Raw genomic sequence first — 27,557 nt, 5'->3', positions numbered from 1 at the left:
TTCAGATTACTACTGTATCACATGCATAGTAGTTAATTAAAAATATTTACAGAATGAATGAATGAATAAAAAAAAAAGCATGAAAAGTAGAAGTTAACAAGTTCCTCAGCCTCAAAGCCGTTAATGGGAGATAACTCTCAAGATCATCACGTAAGACAATAACAGCCGTCAAGGTAAAGAGAATGATTTTCTCAGTATCTATTCTTTTATACTTTGGCTATATTTTGACCTATCTTTTTTTATCTAGCTTGCCCCTTGCAAAATCATTTTATTTAAATAAATCCAGGTCATTCTGATTTAGGAGTCTGTGTAACAATATATATGCCATATGTATTGCATGATGTATTTTATATTGTTTTCCTTCATTCTTTTAGATGGGAAAAATAAAAAAAATAATCTATTATTAAAGGAGTAAAATCAAATCCTAATCATTTATACCTTTTTCTTTTTTTACCCCTGGTTTTAAGGATAATATCATAGTTACTCAGGCATATATGTTAAATACTACTGAGTATCCTGCTTTAGATACTCTCCCATCTGTCACTTCCTCTGAGAAGTCTCCTCTGACCCTCAAGGTGGGAAGGTGGCTCTCTTATATGGTCCACAGTACCACTTCATGAGAGGATTGACTAAGATGAGAAACAAAGCTTCCTTGCCCTCATGTCTTATATGTAGTTTGCTTGAAGACATAGGTGAGGCAGGCTTAAGGGCATATGACTTAGTTGGAACATCTGCAGAGCAGAGAGAGTGAGAAAGACAGACATTGAGGTGGAGAAAGATATGAAGCAAGTGCACCTGCCAGTTTCACAGCCACCTACAGAGTGGTGAACTTCACAGTTCACCTACTGAGTTCTGCACAAGTATGTCTCTCCACCATGCGGGTGTTCTGCAAGAGACCACACACAAAAAACAAGAGAAAACAAAATACTGCCTCACAATTGACACTGTATGAAGTAGAGGAGAACCAACCTGATCTGTCTCCTGTTCCCTGTCCACCTCCTGTGGAAAAGAATTCCTTCATGAGGAATTCATCACCCTCAGCATGCACCACATGGTAGAGGGCATTACCTGGTTGCTTTCTTTTGAAGCTTTTGGAGAAGGCTGATGCTAGGATGTGCTGAGTAATATTTTAACCAGATACCAGGCCCAGGCCTTTGCCTGGTTGGCCTCAGATGGTAGAATCACCTGGGCTCACACAGTGACCTTCACTGCTTACTCAGTGAGAAGAGATGTCCACAAAGAGGCAGGTGACACCCAAAGTGGGCAAAACTAAGAAAAGGAAGATTGTGTGTACAATACAATTCATCTCATGTATTTCACAAACAGTTCTACTCTGTGTTTTTCTGCTCAGAGGAAATATAAGGGAGAGAGAGATGGATAAATAGACTTCTGTTATTCTTGCTGAAAAGAATGTACACTATCAATTTCTGGAAAACGAAAGCAATAAGCAGATGCAGTTACTGTATAGGATATTATTCATAAATTTAGCAATAATTTGTTTCATGCATGTCCATTAAAAAAGAAATAGATCTTTAAGGAACATAAAAATGAGGTAAGAATTTTATTCTGAAATAAATTTCCTTAACAAGAGCACAATGAGTTTAAATAATTTGAATACTATAAAGAGATAGAACGCTAATCAACTTTATGCTTGGACAATGATCTAAAATACAACTTATCTTCTTCATTGTTCCCTGGATAAAAAGGGCTTACAAGTAATCCAGTGCAACCAAGTCACAATTCGTGACCCTCACTCATATTTATCTTGAGAGTAAGAATCTCAGACCATGAGAGTATTTTGCACTGTTAATAAGATAAAATAGAGATAATGGAAAATGAACACCACATTCTTATTTTTAATTGCACACAATAAATTTGACTTTTCAAAGTTCTTGCTATCATTCAATTTAAGTAGTCCTTATGGCTGAGTTAGAGATAATTAAAATAAGGTGATCTTTCATACCTCTTGCTAACTTTAGAGTTATCTGCACAAAGTAGCTCTACACACTTTTCTCATGTGTTAGGCTAGGTGCTTTCTGATTTGAGGAAAGAGTTCTGGAAAACAGAGACATGACAGCTGTCAGATTCTTTGTCCAAATTTAATCAGGGATCGGCCAGAAAGAAATGTCCTAATCCATCAACACCTGCTTGGGATAAGCAGTAAACTCACCAGAGACTGAGCCAAATATAGTGACTTAATTAATTGAAAGACTTTGGCAACTCATCAACATGTGGTGCTTTAGAGCAAGCTCTGGTGTTCAAGTGTTGTAGAACTGAATCCACATAACTGTCTTTAAAGGTTAAGTAATTAGAAGCTTATTTTTTTAAAAGCCAGTGAATTTGAAAAGATTTGAAAGTACCAGAGAAAATGTACAAAAGAATGCCTTCTTGATCTCTCTTTTAAACTGATATTATGATTTCTTACAACTTTTAGATGTTAACGTTTTGTAAGTATTTGTACTTTGGTGCTTGGCTGTGCTTCTGAGTGAGTAGCATTTTTATACAGCTAACATAGTGCTGATTAAATTGATGAGTGGGTATTCTATTACAAAGCTATATATGTACCACCTGCTTTGAAATGCATACATAATTGCCAAAGGACAGTTATTTCATAATAAGTTAAGTCACATAAGTGGAATTGTACAATATGTAGGGTTTTTCTTTTTCAAGGGGCAGAAGACTGACTTCTTTCACTTAACAATATTTTCAAGGATCATTCATGCCATAGCATATCAGTACTTCATTCATTTTTATGGTTCAGTATTATCTCTAGTAACTTTCTTTTATTGTAGAGTTTATTTTGTGAGAGGTTATTATTCTCACTCTCGCTTTCTTATTTTTGCTCTTTACATGATGATTTTTCATCCTTTTACTTTTAACATATTTGTACCATAGATTTGTGTGTCTCCAGAAGAAAACAAAGACCTCAGTCCTATTTTTATTATCCAATGTGTCAGTCTTTTTTGACTTAATTGTTTAATTCATTCATATGTACCGCATTTATAAAGTTTTGATTTATATATGCCTTTTTTTATCTTGACAGTGCTTTATGTCTTATTTGTTCCTATGTTCCTCATTTTTCTTTCTTTAATGAATATTTTTGCAGTGAAATATTTTTAATTTCTTTAATCAGTTATTTCACTATATTTTTCTGAGTTCTTTTCTTAGTAGCTGATCTGGGGCTTACCATAAATATCTTAACATCATGCTGCATGCATGCTAAGCCACTTCAATCATGACTGACTCTTCGCAGCCCTATAGACTCTAGCCCACCAAGCTCCTCTGTACATGAGGATTCTCCAGGCAAGAATAGTGGAATGGGTTGCCATGCCCTCCCCTAGGGGGTCTTCCTGACCCAGGAATCGAACCCGTGTCTCTTAATCTCTTCTATAGAAGTCCTCATCCTGTATAGCTCAACTCCTTCTTCCTCATTTTTGTGGTCTTATAATAATAAGACATCCATGTTACATCAAATTTATGTTATAAAATCTAAAACAAATGGTTTTAAATGATTATTTTATGCATTTTTGTGTCTTTTAAACTAAAAAAAAAATGAAAGAGAGCAAGTACATGTGTATAGAGTTTGTTACATTAACTTATTAAACAGCTCTGGGTCTCTTCATTTCTTCCCGTAAATTTGTGTTGCTATCGTGTGTCATTTCCTTTTTCCAGTACAGTTTGGAGTCCAAACACTGCATTGTCCATTGTCAAATATATTACATTTGTATGTGTGACATGCTGAACAATGCAAATATATACATGCTTTATGGATCTGATTTTTGTAAATGTTCAAGTAAAGAAAAAGAAAGCATATGCATTTGTATTGTCTTTCATAATTATGTAATTATCAGTAGCATTCTCTTTGTTCTGTGTGTGTATTTGAATTACTGTCTTGAGACACTTAATTTCAGATTAAATAATTACTTTACTAATTCTTTAAGGATAATAAAATTGAAATAAATCTCTCAATTTTGTTTCTCTTGGGAAGTAGTTTTTTTCCTTTATTTGTGAAAGAGAGTTTACATTTGAAACGTTCTAGAGATAACATCTTGACTGGATATATTTTTTTATTTTTTTTTCAGCACGACCTATATGTAATCCTACTGACTTCTCTTCTGAACCTCATTTTTTCTGATTAAGGTTAGCTATTAATATTATTGGAACTTTTCATATAAATTAAGCTATTTTTCCTTGTTGCTTTCATAACATCTTCATTGTCTTAATCTTGCAGTATGTTTACTATGATGTGACTAAGAAAATGCTAGTGCTTAGTCACTCAGTTGTGTCTGACTCTTTCTGCCAGGCTCCTCTGTCCATGAGGATTCTCCAGGCAAGAATACCGGGGTGGGTATTCTTCTCCAGAGGATCTTCCCAAACCAGGGACTGAACCCTGGTCTCCTGCATTGCAGGCAGATTCTTTACCATCTGAGCCACCTAGGAAGCCCAAGAAACTGCTAAAATAGTCCTAATTAGCACTTACTGTGTTTCTTGAGTGTACAATTAATATTTTTATCATAATTTGGAAAATTTTTACTTATCAGTCCCTTAGCTACTTCTTACACTCTATCTCTCTCCTTTCCTTTGTGCTTTTATTATTTGTATGTTGGTACAAGTAAGCATCCCATATTTTTTTGATACTCTGTTCATTTATCTTTATTCTTTCTCTTCTTCAGATTGCATAATCTCTATTGATCTATCTATATGTTTTCTTATCCTTTTGCTTTTTCTTTTTGTGCTGGTTCATATTTGCCAGTTGAGTCCCTGTAGTTACTTTCTCACATTAATTATTGTGCTCAATTCCAGAATGCAGAATATTCATTCAATCTATTTTTATAATTTCTATATTTTTATTAATATGGTCATTATGATGAGATATTGCCATTATGCTTCCCTTAGCTTCTTTAAGCATGATATTCTTTGAAAATTTACAATGGCTATTTTGAAGTCTTCATCAGCTTAGTTCAAGCTGTGGATCCCCCATGAGCAATTTCTGCTTTATTTCCTTTCTATGCATTGTTCCTTATGTGCTTATTTATTATCTCATAATTTTTCATTAGAGATGGAATATTTTAGATAACATGGCAATAATTTTGTATTATGATACCAGCACCACCACCACTATAACTCCCCATGCCCCTTCAAGAGCTTGTCTGTTGATCTGTTTAGTACCTTGGGTGTACTGTTTTGCTTTCTGTTTTTTTCCCAGAAGGATGCTTACTCTGATTTCTTTCTCCAGAAGAACAGCCTTGAGCTCACACACAGTCACCCTTCGAATATTGGTTTTCACAATGTTGCCTTCGAATGTCCCTGCCTCTGTTTGTTAATCTGCTTACTTGTGCTGATATTATATCTAGATTTCAGTTTCCACTAATTGACAGCTGATTTCTCTATTGTTTTTTACATTTACCTTAGGTATATATTGTTCCATAGTCTGATCAAATTAAATTTAGGCTTCTTCTTCAAGGGTATTCTTTCAAGCCACTCTTGGAGATTTTGTCTGACCCAGGAAGGGCTGTTACTAGCAACCTCTTTGCCTAGCTCTTTCTGGTAAACTTGTATTAACAGTTTATGTAGAGTTTAGTTTATTGACTTATGAAAATACCACCCTTACTCCTAATTTCTTACCACCAAAATCTCTGTTGTGTTCTAAAGTGCCCTTAAGCTTGATTTTCCCCAAACTGTTTCAAGTAATGTCAGTTCTTTGGGATTGCTTCAGAAACTCCCCACAAGCCAAAAGCCTGTGCCACTGCTCCACACGTAGGCATGGATACATTGCCCACTTCTCTTGGAATGACACTTCTTTTGTGAGTTCTCTTGGGAGAACTCAGCAAGGACAATAGACTATGGTCTTTTGGGTTTGCCTCTCCAATCAAGAAATCTCAATGCTACTATTGAGCTACAGTGAATGCAACTGGGGCCTCCATACTTTGAGGTTCATTTCAGTTCAGTTCACTCACTTAGTCATGTCCGACTCTTTGCGACGTAGTTCTAGCTGAAGTGGAGCCTGACCCAAGGAATGGGGTTAGGTAGGATAGAACCTCAGCCTTCTTAGCTGTTCTTGCATGACATAGAGCTTCTGCAGTTTGAAGCAGCTGTGCATGAAAAATGCTGTTGATCTGACAGGTTGCTTGAAGAATAAGAAGCCCTGTGATTTTACCTGCATATCAAGAGTAGACATTTCACTAGAATTTCGTGGTGATCTTGTAGATAAAGGAGAGAGTTATGACTCAGATGCCACATATCTTACCATTCTTTTCAAGATTCAGTAGATTTATTTGAATATATGTTTTCTCATTTACTGTATTCCCTTAGGACAATTTTAAGAAACTTAAAAACTGTGGTAGTTTATAATTTTCACCAATTATAGCTGTTTAACTTGAAAATGTGTCTACAGAGGTCTTAATACCTTCATTCTAGAAGTAGTTATGAAGCTTTCATAAGATTTAAAGATCTATTGAACTGTTTTACTTCAGTGAGGGGAACTTGTTGATTTTAAAACTTCCAATAAAACTAGATTTTCACTTTTTTATTGTGCATCCAAAATTTCTGGTAATCTGTCAATTCTGTACCAGATGGAGTGTCTGATGACTCACCTGGAAAATGGTTCTTATCTTCTTGTGTTGACTATTTCAGCGTTCCTCTTTAGTACTTTGTGAAGAGATAATTTATTACTGTAGAAGTGTATTCTAGGACAAAGGATATGAATGATCCCCAATGAATGTGTAAATCATTAATGTGAAGATACCTTAGTTTGTGAGAAATGAACACAATATTATTTGTTATTGAGTTATTTTATTAATATGTTTAGAAACTGATAGTACTTTAATCTTTATATTATTTCTAAAGCAAATTTACAAAAAAATAATGTTTAGGTTTTTGAAATCCTGTTTATAGACTGTGATGACTAATAATTTGTACATCCAGCATTTTAGAATGATAAGGTGTAATTTTGTATTATTCACAAATTTAGAGGCTATAAATCTGACTATATTAGTGCACACTGGTAAACTGAGGTTCACAGAAATGAATTATTTCCCCCGAAGTGGCATAACTAGTAACTAAAAATCTGAACTCATACATCTGGGTTATGTTCTCTTTCTACTTTATCACTCTCTTTTACCAAAATGGAAACCACTTCTCTTTTCAAACAACACAAATAATTCTTTCATCACTGCCTTTTAAGAAATATATCAGTGCCACTTGTTCTAATTTGTAGGCTACAGATAGTAATCCATTACTGAAAGGAAAGAATCATGTAACTTCATGAGACTTCACAAATAGTGATCAATAGCTACTGCCTCCTTTTTTGTTTCATTTTTATTGCCCTGAGAATTACTGAAAAAGTCAAGTGATTATAATTTATTGGAAACAGAGAAGAGACACAGCATTCTGCACCTCTTGCTAGTTTATGGTGCTCTACTAATTTAACTATGATAGATGAGTTTGGGAGAAATTTTAGAAGGATCAATTAAGTACCTGTATAGTACTACCTTTTATAGAATCAGAGGTGAGAACTTGGTTATAGCTATATCTTTTTTTATCATAGACATATTTAAAGAAAGGGTGACATAATAGGGACTGTCCTGTAATAGTTTAATGATACAATTTGTTAAAAACCATGTTAAAGTGTTTATATAATTTATTAAATCTCTACTGTCTGTACCCATTTTTCTTCATTCTAATAGCAGAAGTCCTAATTTCTCATCCAAATTGAATTTCTAAAAATCTAATAATAATAATTCATTTCCACTTCTCTTGCATACTGTGTCACTTTAGTCTTTCTTATACACACGTTTCAGCTTTTATCCTTCCAATAGCACAACATTCAATATTTCTTCTTCTGTTTTTTAGATCAATTAAGTATGTCTTCCTAGCACACCCAGTGTTTAGAATAAATGTCAAAGTTACAAATGATTTCCATTACTCTACAATACTTCAGTTCAGTAAAGTCATTTTTTTGTAACAAGATCATCAGTATAGTAGGTGCAAGTATTCCCAGAAGCCAGAAATGAACATGAACTGCATAAACATTAAACACTAAAATCAAACTCAATGTGTTTTAGCCATCTTCCCCTTACATAGATTAACAGTGGACATTGCAACACCATTTGGTCACAAGGAATTGTGACTATAGGGGAAACATTGACAGGAAGAAAAAACAACGTTATCTAATTACAGATAAAATATGTTATTTTACAAACTTTACCAAAAACATGTACCCACACAAATACATTATTAATGTTCCTCATGGATAAAGAAAAGAGAGCAGTGTTGAAGTTAACAAAGATTAACGTAACTAATAAAACTTTTTCCTGCTTCTATTTTCAAATACTAACATGTTGGAAGAAACAGCTCTGCTCTCATCTAAATTCACCCAATGGAAGATGAATTCTAACCTCTCTCATCTACTCTAGGATTTGACTTCCTCAATTACTTCCAATACTACTGTACAACCACTCAATCTATTGTCTATATTTAAAGACATATATTTGTATATATAATGTCATATATTACATCATTTTCTTGGTTATACTTTCAAATGCCTTCTATTGTTAGCTAAAATTAAAAATCTCAAGATTTATTATGATTTACACAGTCCCTGATTAGCCTGTCCTACCACCGCTAAGTTGCTTCAGTCATGTCCAAATTTTTTGCAGCCTCATGGACTGTAGCCCCCCAGGCTCCTCTGTACATGGTATTGTCCAGGCAAGAATACTGGAGAGGGTGCCATTTCCTTCTCCAGAGACTCTTCCTGACCCAGGAATTGAATCCACATCTCTTTTGTCTCCTGCATTGGCAGATGGGATCTTTACCACTTAGAAATCTCCTAATCATCATATTCCTTATTAATTATTCCATTCATATTTGTCCTGTTATGGCCATTAAAAACCCTACACGTGTTCAGTTTCCTGGGATCTTATATATTTTCTTCATGTCCCATGAAAACTGTCACCAGTTTTTTACAAAGCAGACCTCTATTTGCAATCCATATCTATGCCTTAATGTCCTTCCTGGCACAACATTCTCTGAGCACCTCAACTTTATGCTTCCTAGATGAAGCTAGTAGTAAAGAACCTGCCTGCCAATGCAGAAAACACAGAAGACCTGTGTTTGATTACTGGGTCGGGAAGATCCCCTGGAGAAGGGTATGGCAACCTACTCCAGTATTCTTGCCTGGAAAATACCATAGAAAAAGAAGCTTGGTGGGCTGTAGTCCATAGGGTTGCTGAGTCAGACAAGACTGAAGTGACTTAGCACACATGCGCTCCTTACTTTTTTACTTATTACTATTTGTTGAGGTTCAGTTGCTAAGTCATGTCCAACTTTTTGCAACCTCATAGACTGCAGCAAGCCAGGCTTCGCTGTCCTTCACTATCTCCCAGAGTTGGCTCAAAATCATGTCTGCTGAGTTGAGGATGGAATCCAACCATCTCATCTCTGTCCTCCCCTTCTCTACTTGCCCTCAATCTTACCCATCATTAGGGTCTTTTCCAATGAATCTGATCTTCACATCAGGTGGTCAAAGTATTGAAGCTCCAACTTTATCATCAGCTCTTGCAATGAATATTCAAGGTCGATTTCCTTTTGGATTGACTGGTTTGATCTCCTTGCTGTCCAAAGAAATCTCAAGAGTCTTCTCCGGCACCACAACTCAAAAGTATCAATTCTTTAGCACTCAGCATTCTTTATGGTCCAACTCTCACATCCATACACGACTACTGGAAAAACAAAAATAGACTATTCAGAATTTGTCAGCAAAGTGATGTCTCTGCTTTTTAATATGTGGTCTAGGTTTGTCATGGATTTTTTTCCAAGGAACAAGCAACTTTTAATTTCCTGGCAGTGGTCACCATCTACAGTGATTTTGGAACTCAAGAAAATAAAATCTGTCATTGTTTCCCCATCAGTTTTTTCCCCATGACTTTTTCCCCATGAATTTGTCATGAAGTGATAGGACCAGATGCCATGATCTTAGTTTTTTGAATGTTAAATTTTAAACAAGTTATTATCACTCTCCTCTCTCACCCTCATCAAGAGGTTCTTTAGTTCCTCTTTGGTTTTTGCTATTAGAGTATCATCTGCGTATCTAAGGTTGTTGATATTTCTCCAGGTAATCTTATATCCAGCTTGTGAGTCATCCAGCCCCACATTTCACATTACTCTGCATTTATTGTTGTTGCTGAGTTGCTAAGTTGTGTCCAACTATTTACAACACCATGGACTGGAGCATACAAGACTTCCGTGTCCTTCACTATCTCCTGGAGTTTGCTCAGACTCATGTCCATTAAGTCAGTGATGCCATCTAGCAGTCTAATCCTTTGTTGCCTACTTCCCCTCTTGCCCTCAATCTTTCCCAGCATCAGGATCTTTTCAAGTGCATCAGCTCATCGCATCAGATGGCCAAAATATTGGAGATTCAGCTTCAGCATCAGTCCTTCCAATGAATATTCAGGGTGGATTTCCTTTAGGATTGATTGGCTTAATCTCCTTGCTATCAAAGGTACTCTCAAGAGTCTTCTCCAGCACCACATTTTGCCATCCTTCCTTATGGTCCAACTCTTCGGTCCAAACATGACTACTGAAAAAACTATAGCTTTGAATATATAGACTTTGGTCGGCAAAGTGATGTCTCTGCTCTTTAATACACTGTCTAGGTTTGTCATGGATTTTCTTCCAAGGAGCAAGCATCTTTTAATTTAGTGGCTGCAGTCACCATTCACAGTCATTTTGGAGCCCAAGAAAACAAGAGTCTGTCACTGTTTCCATTTTTCCTCATATATTTGTGTGAAGTGATCCAGCTAAATGCCATGATCTTTGTTTTTGAATGTTGAGTTTTAAGCAAGGTTTTTTATTCTCCTCTTTGACCTTCATCAGGAGGCTCCTTAGTTCCTCTTCACTTTTTGCCATTAGAGTGGTGTCATCTGTATATCTGAGATTGCTGATATTTTTCTTGGCAATCTTGATTACAACTTGTGAGCCAACCAGCCAAACATTTCACATGATGTACTCTGCGTATTTGTACTCTATGCCCCAGCCAGCGATGCTGAAGAAGCTGAAGTTGAACAGTTCTATAAGGCACTACAAGACCTCCTAGAACTAACACCCGAAAAAGAAGTCCTTTTCATCATAGGGGACTGGAATCAAAAGTAGGAAGTCAAGAGATACCTGGAGTAACAGGCAAGTTTAGCCTTGGAGTACAAAATGAAGCAGGGCAAAGGCTAACAGAGTTTTGACAAAAGAATGCACTGGTCACAGAAAACACCCTCTTCCAACTACACAAGAGACAAATCTACACGTGGACATCACCAGATTGTCAATACCAAAATTAGATTGATTATATTCTTTGCAGTCAAAGATGGAGAGCTCTATACAGTCATCAAAAACAAGACCAGGAGCTGACTATGACTCAGGTCATGAACTGCTTATTGCCAAATTCAGACTTAAAGAGAGTAGGGAAAACCACTAGATCATTCAGGTATGACCTAAATCAATTTCCTTACAATTATACAGTGGAAGTGACAAATAGATTCAAGGGATTAGATCTGATAGAGAGAATGCCTGAAGAACTATGGACAAAGGTTCGTGACATTGTACAGGAGGCAGTGTTCAAGATAAAGAAATGAAAAAGGCAAAATGTTTGTCTGAGGAGGCCTTAAAAATAGCTGAGAAAAGAAGAGAAGCTAAAGGCAAAGGAGAAAAATAAAGATATACCATTTGAATGCAGAGTTCCAAAGAATAGCAAGGAGAGATAGAAAGCCTTCCTCACTGATCAATGCAAAGAAACAGAGGAAAGCAATAGAATGGGAAAGACTAGAGATCTCCTCAAGAAAATTAGAGATACCAAGGGAACATTTCATGCAAAGATGGGCACAAATAAAGGACAGAAATGGTATGGACCTAACAGAAGTATAAGATATTAAGAAGAGGTGGCAAGAATACAGAGAAGAACTGTACAAAAAAGATCTTCATGACCTAGATAACCATGATGGTGTGATCACTCACCTACAGCCAGACATTCTGGAATGCTAAGTTAAGTGGGTTTTAGGAAGCATCATTATGAACAAAGGTAGTGGAGGTGATGGAATTCCAGTTGAGCTATTCCAAATCTTAAAAGATGATGCTGTTAAAGTGCTGCTACCAATATGCCAGCAAATTTGGAGAACTCAGCAGTGGCCACAGGACTGGAAAAGGTCAGTTTTCATTCCAATCCCAAAGAAGGGCAAGGCCAAAGAATGTTCAAACTACCGCACAGTTGCACACATCTCACACACTAGCGAAGTAATCCTCAAAATTCTCCAAACCAGGCTTCAACAATTCATAAACCATGAACTCCCAGATGTTCAATCTGGATTTAGAAAAGCCAGAAGAACCGGAGATCAAATTGCCAACATCTGATTGATCATAGGAAAAACAAGAGAATTCCAGGAAAATGTCTACTTCTGTTTAATTGATTATGCCAAAGCCTTTGCCTTTGTAGATCACAACAAACTGTGGAAAATTCTGAAAGAGATGGGACTACCAGACCACCTGACCTGCCTCCTGAGAAATCTGTGTGCAGGTCAAGAAACACAGTTAGTACATGGAACAACAGACTGGTATAAACTGGTATAACCCTTTTTCCCCTTCCTTTCTACCTTCAATTACAATATTGAATATGAGTGTAGGGGTAGTAAGTGTAGCTATCTTTGCTTTTTCTTTTCTTTTTCATCTTACAATGAAAACCTTCAGTCATTCTTCCTTTGGCATAATGTTTGAGATAAGCTTAATATAGGTTCCTTTTATAGGCAGGAATATCCCCTTCTGTTCCTTGCTTAGTGACAGTTTTCATTGTGAATAGATGTGTTTTTGCAATGTGCCTTTTCTGTGTCAGTTGACATATGTGTTCTTTTCCTCCTTGAGATACACAATACAGTAAACTAATTAATTTTCTATTTTTGAACCAGACTTACATTCCTTGAATAAACCACACTTAGTACTCTTGCCTGGAAAATCCCATGGACGGAGGAGCCTGGTAGGCTACAGTCCATGGGGTCGCTAAGAGTCGGACACGACTGAGCGACTTCACTTTCACTTTTCCCTTTCATGCACTGGAGAAGGAAATGGCAACCCACTCCAGTGTTCTTGGCTGGAGAATCCCAGGGACGGCGGAGCCTGATGGGCTGCCGTCTATGGGGTCGCACAGAGTCAGACATGACTGAAGCGACTTAGCAGCAGCAGCAGCAGCAATTGTGATATATTCATTTTATATACTGTTTGGTTAAACTTGCTAATATTTTGTTGGGGAATTTTGCATGATGGATATTAAACACTGTTTTCTACTTTGTACTGTCTCTGATTTGAAATGAAGGTAATTCTATCCTCATTAAATGAGTTACAAAATATTCTTTTGTTTCTATCTTCTGAGAGGGATATTGTAGAATTGGTGTTATTTCTTCTTTAAATGTTGGTAAAATTTGCCAGAAAAAACATTTGGGCCTAAAGGTTTCTTCAGTTAAATGTTTTTAATTACAATTTTGATTTCTAAATAGTTATAATACTATAGAGATTCACCATTTCAACTTAAGTAATTTTTAGTAATTTATAGATTTCAAAGGTATTGGTTTATTTCATTTATGCTACTAAAATTGTGCTATAGATTTCTTCACAATATTCCCTCATTCTCTTGATGTGTATGGTGTCTTTTTTTATATCCCATCTTTCATTCCTGATATTGGTAATATATGTCTTCTATGTTTTGTTGCTGTTGTTGTGATCAGTCTTGCTAAACATTTATCCAGTGCACTGATCACATCAAATAAGCATATTGGTTATTTTTTAATTACAATTCTGCTTTCAAATATATTGATTTAGCACATGTAACTATTGTATCCTTTCTTTTGCTTTCTTTGATTTATCTTGCTCTTTTTTTTTTCTGGCTTTTCTGAAAGTAAAAACAAGGTTTCACTTTTGATTTGAGACTCTTCTTGAAATCAGTGGTGAGCCAAGAAAGTCATAAAAATTTTGTGAGGTTGCTTTCCTGAGTTCTCCCTTTTCTTTGATCTCTGTGGTAATTTTTGGTTCCCTGTGGTTCCATTTTTCATTCTTCCAATCATAAAGATGGAATTGCTTTAGTTAATTCACTCTGCCCTGAACCTCAACAACTAAAACCACATCCAGGGTTAAGGGATGGGAGATCAGTGAGAAAAAAAAAAAAAAACCAGCAAGGGTTGGCCCCATCCTCTTGCAATCACAACTCCAAATTTTGGAAAAGTTTCCAGACTCTCTAAATTTTGGTCTCTGTGGGCTCCAATTGCAACCACTGCTACAGCTACAAGTTTTCTTGGAAGCTGAAGTCCAGATAACAGAGAAAATGAAAAACCAACCAAGCAACAAGCCAACAACAAACAATTGTATGATTTCTGTACACTCTTTGAGTATTAGGAGTTCTCCTCCCCAATCTTAAAGAAGAAACTTGGAGAAATTTCTTAAAACTAGAAAGTGCACATACTCAAAATTTGAATTAAATTGGATATATATCTCTAAAACAAATATGGTAAAAATATGAAAGATATTTTGAAACTCAAAAGATATAATTAAAGGAAAATGATGTCCGTAATAAAAGGGCCAAAATAAATTTCAAAACTTGAGTGTTTTAAAGCAGTTATTAGTGTATATTACATTAATGTTTAAAAATAACATTCAACTTCTATTCAGCCAGGGGTCTTCACACAGGATTCATGTAAAAAAAAAAATGCAATCCTGTCATTCTATTTTTTAGCCTAGATAAATATATAGAGAGTCAAGACAGTATAAATTCTGTTCATAGGTTTTTAATTTTAGTTTCCGTTGATGGATAAAGAACAGAAGTCCTGCCTATAAAAAATTGGACAACTTGAAAATCATAAAAATAAAAATGCATATCAGTTGGAGCCCAGTGTGGTAAGGGATTATATGATCAGGGAAGGTGTAAAAAGAGTGGAAAATATGTGTATGAATATTGATATAAAGGTGTCATCAGATTTATAAAAAAAACAGAATAATGCAAATAATCACAGAGATAAATTTAAAATATCAAAGCAGAAAAGTACATACTCAATCAGGAAAAATATCTACTTATTAATGTGATGAAAGAGGCTTTAAAACCTAAGTTGTTCTCCTTAACTCAATAGATAATAACAACGATGAAAATTGCAAATTTTTCTCAATTAACACATGACAGTGGGACTGAAAATGGATAACACTGCAACATGCAAATAATTGACTCCTAAAAATTAAAACAACAACAACAACAACATGTGGACACTAATAAAAGACACTTTACTTACTATGGAAAAAAATATCCTGAGATGAAATAGATGTTGATTGTGGTTTAGTGACTGTCGTGTGCAACTCTTGTGACCCCATGAACTATAGCCCACCAGGCTCATCATGGGATTTCTTTTCCAGGCACGAATACCGGAGTGGGTTGCCATTTCCTTTTCCAGAGGACCTTCCTGACCCCAGGATCAAATTCAGATCTCCTGCATTACAGGTGGATTCTTTACCTACTGAACCACCAGAGGAGTCAGTGAAATAGGCAAGTATCTGCAAATGTTGGAAGTGTTAGTTGCTCAGTTGTGTCTGACTCTTTGCAACCCCATGGACTGTAGCCTGCCAGCCTCCTCTGCCCATGGGGTTTTTCAGGCAAGAATATTGGAGTGGGTAGCAGCCGTTCCCTTCTCCAGGGGATCTTCCCAACCCAGGGATCAAACCTGGGTTTCCTGCATTGTAGGCAGATACTTTACCATCTGAACCACCAGGGAAGCAAGAGCTCATTTATTACAATGAAAATTTGGGAAGAAATATCTAACTGTACCACTGAAACTACTGAAGTTTAAAAAATCAATATAATCATCAATAATCATTTGGAGAAAAAAAAGAAGATATAAAGGAAGGCATAAATGAAGCAGTGCTCTTAGAGGTTATCAAATCAATAATAAGAGTAACAATATAACAGAGACAGCAGCTAAAATTAAAATAGCACTACCACTACCACCAATAACAAAGGTGTTCAGTAGCTCAGAATTTTTAAAAGAAATCAAAGCTTCCCAGATGTTCAACAAATTGAAAGGTCACTATGTGTATTAATTTCCTGGAAAATACTATTGAGCCCTATATACACAAATTAAGGGTTTCCCAGATGCTCCGTGGTAAAGAATCTGCCTGCCAATGCAGGAGATGCGGGTTCGATCCCTGGGTTGGGAAGATTCCCAGGATGAGGAAATGGCAACCCATTCCAATATTCTTGACTGGAAAATCCCATGGACAGAGAAGCCTGTGGGCTACCATCCATGGCATTGCAGAAGAGTTAGACAGGACTGAGTGAACTGAGCACACACAAATGAACAAGTTCAAGATGAATGAAAATAACAGCAAATGGGGAAATTTCAATTAAAAAAGACAGTGTACAATGATGGCAAGCTTCTTGGGATACAAGGTAAATTTCACAGGATTTAGCGGCGGGTCAGTGGCAGGGGGTAGGGAAGTGAAGCACAGAATAACCATAGAAGTCCGGGAACTTCTTCAGCTCAAGCACATTGTCAGTCTCAGCTGAGTCACTCTGATGGTAACTGGTGATTTCAGGGCACTTGGCTCCTCCAAATTCTCCATCTCGTCAGTGTAGCAGCTGAGATTTAATTCCCTCAGCTTCCACCTGATCTCTTTGCTTAGCTTCCTCAGTTCCTAGGCATGGTGCATACTGAGTTCTGGGATATAGTGCACCAGTGCTTTTGCAAGTTACATTGAGGTAGGAGAATAGAAGTAATCAGAGACAAACGTGGATTCATTTCAATGGCTTTCTGTTCATCCCTGATGGAACTAGTTTGTGTGAGTACTCCTTTTCATGTTCATCTCTCTTTCCTGGTAGCCAGTCCTGCTGACTTCAGAACAAGTACAGAGGCCAGGTAACAGACTTCGTGGTGGGCCTACCTCAGTTTCACAATTATATAGGATCATATCAGCATAATAAATTTCTTTTTTATCACTCATAGTGGTTCCCTTCTTTGACCAAACCTTGAAAAACATACTTTCCTAAAATAGAATGGCAATGCCATTGTTCTTAAATACAAAGAAGATAATAGTGGCTTATTTGAAGATAAAAACCTCTATTTTAATTCCCAGAATAAACAAAGAGAAAGTATGCATGAGAAAGATTTCAGTAGAAAGATCTAAAGTAGGTTGATTTCTTGAATTTATATACGGAAAACGATACCGTGTAAATAAGAATGTTAAAAGTAACGTTGTAAACCATCAATCTCAGTAGTTTCTGAGGAAGTACAATTTACTCTGCAAAGAGAATATGAATATGTCTTTCTAGTGTTTGCACCAGAGCTTAAGTGAACAGAGAGACTATTTGAATAAGATGATTTACAAGAAGAAGAATATGATTTAGGTTGGTTCACGTATTATTTTATATTCTTTAATAGTGGAAAATAAAATCCTCTGGTTTAGACTGATGGTACTTTAGCAAGACAAATTTGTTGGGATATGACAATGCCATTCACTAGTAATATCTCATGTACTTCTGATTGACAAAGAAGCCTCAGAGCTGCCAGGACATGTGTGAAGAAACACATCAACACATCAGGCTGGATACTTTGAAAATTCCAACATAGTTTTCTCTGTTTTATAAGCTACCTTCTCCCAGTAGGAATGCAATATGTTCAGTGGAGTAAAAGGAGGTATTTTTCTTTTTTATCAATTTTAACTTTAAAACCTGTGAATATTTACATCATGCAAATGAAATCATTTCCTTACATTGATTCCTCAATCCAAGTAAAATTTACCTATCTAGTGTCTGACATTTTTACATATGTTTCAATAGATGAGGCTTTATGAGAAAAATGCTTTACTTAAATACTTTGTAAATGATATGAAATATTTAAATTTTAAATTTTCTTTTATTGTTGCCTTTGAGTTAAACTTGCATGCATAGTTTCAATAAGAAATGCGATGAGAAATATTTTGGCTCCTGGCAGATAAGAAAAGCTCATACCTAAATCCTTCTTATAAACTAAGTTGAATTGTAAAAATGGAAGGAAAATGCACTTGACTATAGATTTCTGTGGGCAACTAGCATAGGACAGAGAGAAGCAGAAGAAATTAATTCCATTTAGACAGTATAAAGAGCCAAGTGAGAGAGGGGATAAAAAGAATTCAGGGTTTATACACTTTACAAAAAGAAATAAAGACACATAAACCAGTGAACAAATCTGCCTCTTAAAATGGTTATTGAGCTGGGATAAGTCAAGAGCTAAATGGCATTGAGATCAAAGTGAAAGTTTCAGAAAATTCATTAATCTGTACAACTTTTGTCAGTTGTAAAATCAAATGGGAATCAACACTTATCTTTAAAAGTTCTTTATTTTGGTCAGTTAGAGAAATTTAAATATTTTTAGTCAAAGAAAGATTTTAAACTTGCAACTAACTCTTTGACTTAACTTCAATTATGGTGGCTATACATATAATATTAAATTCAATAATTAAACATAGGAAACTATATTTTATACTGACAAAGTATAATTTTTAAAAAGGTAAAAGCGTACTTTTCTACAAGTATGATATGAACATGTCAAAGATTTTTTTCACCACTTAATGAGGAAATCAGTAAAATGATAATGCTCAGCATTTTGAGAATTAGGTATTAACAGTCATTAAAAATTAAGATATTATAATAATGTAGTTAAGTTAGATATAGAACTAGAAAATATCATATAGGATAATATTTCCATTAATTTGGGGGTTGTCTTCTCTCTTGGATGGAAATCTGCATATTACCAAGTATTTTACATTGTATGGGCATTAATCAAGCAGTAAACAGCAAAGTCAGCACATGGGAACATTCCCCTAAATAATTAAATAAACCTAAGGGTAGAGGAAGTTGTTGAGCAATACCTGGTATGACATTGTAATCCTACTATATATTCTTTTGACTTACTTTCAAATTTTGGATAATTTTTCTGTGCAGTTCGGTGACAACAGAAGACATCAGGCAAGCCATTTCAATTATTGTAATATACATAACATTATTTGAGTTTATGATTAAAGCCAAAGTTATTTAAAACTAATAAAGATAATATATACAAAAATATGATGATAAATTAGTAAATAGTAGTATTTTTCTCCTTATAGAAACAAAAAAGATAATGAGTTTGTAATCTTGATTTATAAGGATGACCATTCCATCTCTCTTATATTCTTCTTATATCCTTTACTTACAGCAACATGGGTGTTAGTATTAAAAAGTAAATGCATATAAATTTTGTAAATATTCACAACATTAATCATTACTTTTTATTATTATCTTAAATTATCACATTTGAGTATTTACTTGTAATTTGGTTATGTTTTTGTCAGTTTCTTTTTGTAAATTAACACAACATTCATATTTTCACAAAAAAAAAGGATAATGACTAAAAGTAACTTAAAAAGGGACAGAGATAAAAGTTAGGGAATGTTCCTATGGAGAATAAAATTTTAAATCTGAAATAATTGGTTTGGAAAGATGCCAAATGAATATTAATGTAGGTTTGAACTTGTAGCTACAGTGGGCAGTTATTTTACAAGCCAGTTTTACACATTTAGCATAGCTTCACTTGAAGCCAATTTTGTAAGTTATTTAACACTAAAAATAAAGTTGGTTTTTAAAGGATTGATTTGAGAAACCAAGCAGTTTCAGCTACAGCATTTGGCATATGCTGCTTAGTAAATAATAACATTAATAAAGGAATGAGATTTTCCACAATAAATGGAGTAGATGGTCTAGTAAATCACTAGACAACTTTAGTCATCAATCTCTTCTTGTTCAAGGCTAGGACATAACTGAAAACAGAGAAAAAGAAAAGAAATACAAATAGCTGTTTGGAGAATAAAATACACAATTATGTGTGTGTTCAGTCATATCCAACTCTTTGCGACCCCATGGACTGTAACTCACCAGGCTCCTCTGTCCAGGCAAAAATACTGGAGAGGGTTGCCATTTCCTTTTCCAGGGGATCATCTTGACCCAGGGATCGAATCTGCATTTGTTGCATTTCCTGTGATGGCATATAGATTCTTTACTATGCACCAAATGGGAAGCCCGAAACACACAAGTGAGTTTTACTATGTGATAGAAGACAAATGTTTCATAGTTAAGGAAAACTACTCCTGATGAAACAATAAACTTAGTCATTTCTATTCCTCTTTGTAGTGGAACACTTTAGATTGTGGCTCTGCAAGCAGATATCCAGGATGACATAAATGTCTCCATTCTTTTCTTTCTCTTAAGTTTTATGTCTGGCAGACAACTGGGAATCGAAATCAAGTAACACCCATGTCAGGACAAGAAAGAAGTGGTAATGTCTCTAGGTAGAATTAATTTACCGGGATGGAGATAGAGAACAGTTTAGAGAGCATACAGAAAAACAAAACAAAAGGCAACAATAGAACTAATGGGACTGAGGAACATAACTGGATATCCACACTTCCTATGTAAAGAGTCTTGGATAAGGAAGCTGTGGTACATATACACAATGGAATATTACTCAGCCATTAAAAAAATGCATTTGAATCGGTTCTACTGAGATGGATGAAACTGGAGCCCATTATACAGAGTGAAGTAAGCCAGAAAGAAAAACAACAATACAGTATACTAATGCATATATATGGAATTTGAAAGATGGTAATGATAACCCTATATGCGAGACAGAATAAGAGACACAGATGCATAGAACAATTTTATGGACTCTGAGGGAGAAGGTGAGGGTGGGACGTTCTGGGAGAATAGCATTGAAACATGTATATTATCATATGTGAAACAGAACACCATTCCATGTTCGATGCATGAGACAAGGGCTCAGGGCCGGGGCAATGGGATGACCCAGAGGGATGGGATGGGGAGGGAGGTGGGTGGGGGGTCCAGGAAGGGGAACACATGTAAACCCATGGCTGATTCATGTCAATGTATGGCAAAAACTATTACAATATTGTAAAGTAATTAGCCCCCAACTAAAATAAATAAATTTATAAAAAAAAAAAAAGAGTCTTGGAAACTTTCAGCTGGGGCCATAAAGCTGGGAATATTTTAGCAACCAATATATGCACAGTCTCCATGCTACAAAAAATGAGCTAAGGAAACTCATTATTGTCACGAATTTTACTTAATTTTTCATGTATGTAGAATTTACATAAAATGGGTTGTAGACAAGTAGATTAACATGCATTAAACATCTATGATGATATTTTAAATTGTCAAAGGGATATTAGGGGAAAAGATTGGTTACTGAGTACAAGCTCATACTGCTTGCTACATGACAGACCAATAAATTGAGAGATGAGTTGTTGAGGCAAGGGATAGCAACATTATTCAGAAAACCAGAGTACTGAGAAGATTGTGGACTAGTGTCCCAAAGAACCATGTTACCTGACTTATAATTCAGGCTTCTTTCCTGCTTAGAGAGGAATGGATCTGAAAAGTTGTTGCATACTTCTCAAGTGTCAGAATCCTTTCTCCTTACTGCTGTCAGGTCATGGTGTTCCTATAAATCCCCAGCAAGACAAATGTTATTCTCTGTTCTGTAACTTTTTGTCTCTAAAAGAATGAAAAAATATTATACCTTTGAAGGTCAGAGCCTTGAGAATGAGCTATTCTATATATTGCAGGCTATAGGCAACATTCTTAAATTACAGCAAAAGCAATAGAATACAAAGTATAAAGTAAAAGGAACAGATCCAACATGGAGTCAAATTTGTTCTTGCTATTACAGAATGATGACATGAAAAAAAAGTTCAAAAACTTTCCCAGCCATCAATAAATAAGTCTAAACTTTCAGTCTCATAGCCTTCAATTAAAATGTCATGCAAAGGAATCAGCTAGTGAGAAGTTGCTGTATAACACATGGAGTTCAACTTGGAGCTCTGTGACAGTCTAGAGGTGTGGGATGGGGTGGGTGGCAGGGAGGTTCAAAGGGGGTGGATATATGTATACTTATGTCAGATTCGTGTTGTTGTATGCAGAACCAACACAACATTGTAAAGCAATTATCCTCCAGTTGGGTTTCCCAGGTGGTGCTAGTGGTAAATACCCACCTGCCAATGCAGAAGAAGCAAGAGATACAGGTTCTATCCCTGAGTTGGGAAGATCCCCTGGAAGAGGGCATGGCAACCAACTCTGGTATTCTTGCCTGGAGAACCCCATGGACAGAGGGGCTTGGTGGGCTACAGTCTATAGGGTTACAAAGAGCCAGACATGACAAGATATGTAGCATACCCACATCCTCCAATTAAAAACATATTTTTAAAATTCCAAAGGGAAAAAATTTTGAGGAGAAACAAACAAAACAAAGGAACCAAAGTGTCCATTTCAATAGAATCATGAAAAAATAATACATTATATTAGAAAAACCTTTTCCTACACTTTAATAAAATATTTATAAAGCATCTTAGAAGCATGTCACTTTATATAAATTGAATTTTCCCTCACTGTGGAATAAAAAGCTAAATTGTTCTCATTAAACCATGTATAGAAATAGCAACATCTTTGACATGTATGTATATTTCAGGATTCTTCTCTCAACATCAGCAACATTTTCAAAGAAGTATAAAGAAAACAATAATTAAAGTGATTATCTGGAATTAAAGACCATCTCCCCGTTAAGAATGGGGAGAATATGTTAATGAAAAAAATCTTGAAATGAACATATTTGCCATTTAATTATTTTCTCCACTTCTGTATCATGTCCTGCTGTGTTCAAGTTAAATCATACTTTTCTTTCAAATAAAATCTCTGAAGTCATTTAATATATTTTCTAAATAATCTCTGTCTCTCTCTTCTCTATTATTTAGAATCACAGAATGCTTGAACAGTTTATGGGCAGTCCTAGAGAAGCACTTCTCCTATACTTGAATCTATATTCTGTTAAAAATTCACATTATTTGTGCTTTGTACCTCATCATTCCTTCAGCCTATGCAATTTGAGTCAGCTTCTTTATTGGGCCTTGTGAGCCTGCTGTAGAATATTCCTACAGTTGGATATGCGAACAGTGATCAAGTTGAAGTCAGAACAGTGTGGCAGTCTTTACAGTGATGTATGATGAGGGGCTTCCCAGGTGGCGCTAGTAGTAAAGAACCTGAATGCCAGTACAGGAGACATGAGATGCTGGTTCCATCCCTGGGTTGGGAAGATCCCCTGGAAGAGGGCATGGCAGCCCGCTTAAATATTCTTGGCTGGAGAATCCCCATGGACAGAAGCAGTCTGGCTGCCACAGTCCATGAGGTCACAAAGAGTTGGACACAACTGAAGTGACTGAGCGTGCACATGGCTATCTTAGGAAATATGACACTTTCCAAAGTTCATGATACTTCAAAGAATCTTAAGATAATTTTCAGATTCTCATACTCTATTTATACTCTTCCTTAAAACTGGTCCTTACAGGAATTCATCTGTGAATCTTTCTTAATTGCACTTTCAACATTGTCCCTACTCACATATTCCACATGTATTTGGAATCTTACCAGAGAAGAATATCTTAGAAGTAAAAAAAAAATTCAGTAGAACAAACAAAGGGACATAGTGCTTAACTGATGAAGTTGTTGAAAATTGGAAAATGCCAATTCCTGAGTAACAAATCCTTTTAAACCAGTCCATTTATTTTTGTTGTTGTTCTAAGTATATTGGATAAAAACAGCACAGTGCAGTTCTTATAATATTACAGATCATTAAAACACTTTTTCATAATAAATCATTGAAATTTTGGTATGTATTTGTACATTTATTGATTTTACATAGGTCTTATATCAAATTAAGACACAAACCAGAAAATTTTATTTTAATAAATATTCATCAAATATAAGATATTTTATATATGCATTGTTTTGATAATCATATACTGATATATAATAATTTTATATTAAAAATTCAAATGATAATGAATTTGTAAGATATTATTAAAAACTCAATTTTCTGCTGGGAGAGATTGAAGGCAGGAGAAGAAGGGAACAACAGAGGATAAGATGTTTGGATGGCATCTCCAAGTCAATAGACAAGAGTTAAAGCAAACTCCTGGAGATGGTGAAGGACAGGGAAGCCTGGCATGCTGCAGTCCATGGGGTCACAAAGAGTCAGACATGACTGAGTGACTGAGCAAAAAATTGTGCTGTTATTTCTGACAGTCATTATTTATTATCATAGATCATTTGATTTGAGTTGGAAAAGACTGTAGAAAAAAATCACTCTTTGAATCAGCGTACACTGCTGAAACAACTGATAGTGAAATTCACTATACACAGAGTAGAAGTGGTATCTAGATCAGCTGTATGAATGAATCTAGCCAAGTATTAATACTACTGGAATGGGTGATGGTGGTTTAGCTGCTAATTCTTGGAACCCCACAGACTGTAGCGCACCAGGGTCCTCTGTCATGGGATTTCCCAGGCAAGAAAACTGGAGTGGGTTGCCATTTCCTGAGTAGAAATTGGCATAAAAAGAAGAGTTCTATATATGAAGAGGTATATACTCACATAGTAAGACTTGCTGGTGAAAGAGTGGGAGCAGCATGGCACCCAAACAGATTTTGGAAAGGAGACCAGCTGAAGGTTTTTATGGTGTTTAAATGATGAGGTTGGGATGAGAGTGTCATAGTTTGAACCTCATGTCAGCACAAACGAAGGGAGCAAGCCTTCTACTTTCTAACTAGCTTGCCCAGATGTGAGCTAGAATAGTAGAAGACTTAGAATTTAGTATTTCCAATAAAACACCAAAATTTGGAGTTAGACCCTTAATGACATCCTACCAGGAACATACAAAACTCCCACACTCCTAGAATGAAAGCAAATGTGCAGCATTGACAACAGTTTTAGCACAGTAAGCCAGTTTTATCACTAAGGAAATTTTTATACTATTATTATAATGCAGTTTTCTCACCAGATTTCCAACCACCAGCCAAGAGCCACTTGACAAGTAGGTCTTTTTATGATCCAGTCTCCAGTCTGCAGTGTTAACTCTTTTTTAGTTAATTAATTAATTTTTATTTTATATTGCAGTATAGTTGATTTACAATGTTGTGCTAGTTTCCAGTGTACGGCAAAGTGATTTGGTTATGCATATGCTTCCCAGGTGGCTTAAGTGGTAAAGAATCTGCCTGCCAGTGCAGGAGACGCAGGAGACATGGGTTCAATCCCTGGGGCAGGAAGATTCCCTGGAGGAGGAAATGGCAACCCACTCCAGTATTCTTGCTTGGGAAAGCCAATGGAGTTGCAAAGAGTCAAACATGACCAAGCACACACTCATTACCATTGCCTCCATACATATATATCTTTTTTTTTCAGGTTATTTTCCCAAATAGATTACTACAGAGTATTTAGTAGGGTTCTCTGCACTATATAGTAGGTCCTTGTTTATTACATACATATATACATATATATATGTAGTACATATATAACATACATACATACACACATATATAACATATATTAACATACATACATATATATATAATATATATATTTAGTAGTGTGTATATGTTAATCCCAACCTCCTAGCTTATCTCTCCCTTCTACCTTTCCCCTTTGGTAGCCATAAGTTTGTTTTCTAAGTCTGTGAGTCTGTTTATGTTTTCTAAATAAGTCTATTTGTCTCATGTTTTTAGATTCCACATATAAGTGATATCATATGATATTTGTCTTCTTCTGTCTGCCTTACTTTACTTAGTATAAATAATCTCTAGGTCCAACCATGTTTATGCAAATGGTATCATTTCATTCTTTTTATGGCTGAGTAATATTCCATTGTATATGTGTACCACATCTGTTTTATCCACTCCTCTGTCAATGGACATGTAGGTTGCTTCCATCTCTTGACTGTTGTTAATTGGGCTGCAATGAAGCATGTATCTTTTCTGCACACTGTGCACTGAGACTACTTGACCACTCTGAGATCACAAGATTTTGAAGTAAGGCTTTTGCAAAATCTGTTTCCCAATTCTGTACTTGCATAACATGTTGCAAATGGGCTGTATTCTAGAAGGGATGTTGCAATACATAAAAACAAGTAAAAAAATCTGTAAATAGTATATAATATGCAATATTGCATCTATCTGTGTTCTGGACATTTTTAGCTGTGTTACCAGCTTGTTAAATATTTTCTGCTGACCTGAGTCATTGTATAGTCTGAATGCTACGTTAGTTGATCAGCATCTCCTAGGGACAGCAGATCTTTATTGCCAAAGCATGATATCCTTGATAAAAACAGACAATGAATATGTAAAATAGATTTTCATCCTGCTTTCCTTTTTGCCTTTAGTCGTTGATATCTGTAATAATCTTCATGTATAATCTAATTCTTTTTCATGTTCTCTGCCCAAAGAGCTACTATATATGTATATAATACTACTTTCCATATTCTCTTTTTGATGGGAAATTACTTAACAGCTACTTTTTAGAATAAACTATATACAATATGAAAAAATAGTTTAGTTAACTTACACCTGTGTTTTCAGTAAGTGTATCAGTATGCTTTCAAGGCTCTTAAAATCTTTCCATTTAAATGGTATAGTTTTAAAATTCAATTATCTTTTGATATGGCAGAGTCAAGTTTTTTGTTGTTAGTGGAGCATAGTTGCAATTCTTTTAGTAAATAGGAGTTTGAAAATATATGCAACGTATGGCACATTTATTAAAGTAATTATACTTTGAATACTTAACTGCAAATTTTATACCTCCTGGCTGAGGAGTAAAAATTGAAATAGCAAACATGCTATAATGCAATTTACAATATAATTAGCTGTCAGTAGCATTATGTATTTCAAGTAACTCTGTTATTAAAACATTTACAATTTACATAATCAGATAAATAATTTAATGAGGTTCAAATAAAATAGTTTTTTTTTTCCTATATAAATAAAAGACTATTCACAAGTAGAAGTAATTGCCAAGTTTGAATGCAGGGAATAGTTTGAGTATCACAAACCCTGATGAGATGTTTAACTCAAAGAAAAGAGAAAAAAAATTTTTATCATTAAGGTATATTCTTTTTTTTTTTTACTATTATAAATAATTGTCAGCAAAGGTAAAATGAATTATTTTTATGGCTCTATAATTTGACCTTTAATGTATTTGATATTTATCATAAAACAATATAATACATTTGACCCCTTAACAATGTGGGGGTTAGGGTGTGCTAGTCCTCCTTGAATTTAAAAATCTGCTTACAACATGACAGTGGTGCACTGGGATGACCCAGAGGGATGGGATTGGGAGGAGGTGGGAGGGGGGTTCTGGAAGGGGAATACGTGTAAACCCATGGTGGATTCATGTCAATGTAGGGCAAAACTAATACAATAGTGTAAAGTAAAAAATAGATAAATAAATTTTTTAAAAAGTAAAAAAAAAAAAAAAACCAAAACATTACAGTGGGCCCTCTGTAGATTTAGACAGTTGAGGAATATAGTACTGTAGGAAGTATTCAGTGAAAAACAAATGTGCTTATAAGTGGACTCACGTAGTTCAAACCCCTGTTTGTTCAATGGTCAACTGTATTTTAACTTACTAATTAGACATATTT

General features: G+C 35.3%; 1 long non-coding RNA gene across 1 annotated transcript in view; it reads left to right on the top strand.

Moving 5' to 3' along the window:
- The first annotated feature begins 4,076 nt into the window (after window positions 1–4,076).
- LOC145516478 (uncharacterized) overlaps window positions 4,077–27,557 on the top strand; it is a 56,723-nt gene continuing 33,242 nt past the window's right edge. Inside the window, exons 1-2 of the long non-coding RNA XR_014061421.1 lie at window positions 4,077–4,140; window positions 15,427–15,556. This is a non-coding gene — a long non-coding RNA (uncharacterized LOC145516478). The remainder of the gene's footprint in view (window positions 4,141–15,426; window positions 15,557–27,557) is intronic.

Source organism: Giraffa tippelskirchi, chromosome 8 (assembly GCF_054371585.1).
Source record: "Giraffa tippelskirchi isolate mGirTip1 chromosome 8, T2T-mGirTip1v1.2.pri, whole genome shotgun sequence".
In the NCBI taxonomy this organism is placed as follows: domain Eukaryota; kingdom Metazoa; phylum Chordata; class Mammalia; order Artiodactyla; family Giraffidae; genus Giraffa; species Giraffa tippelskirchi.
The sequence above is the reverse complement of the archived record's forward strand: the minus strand, read 5'-3'. Positions and strand labels throughout refer to the sequence as shown.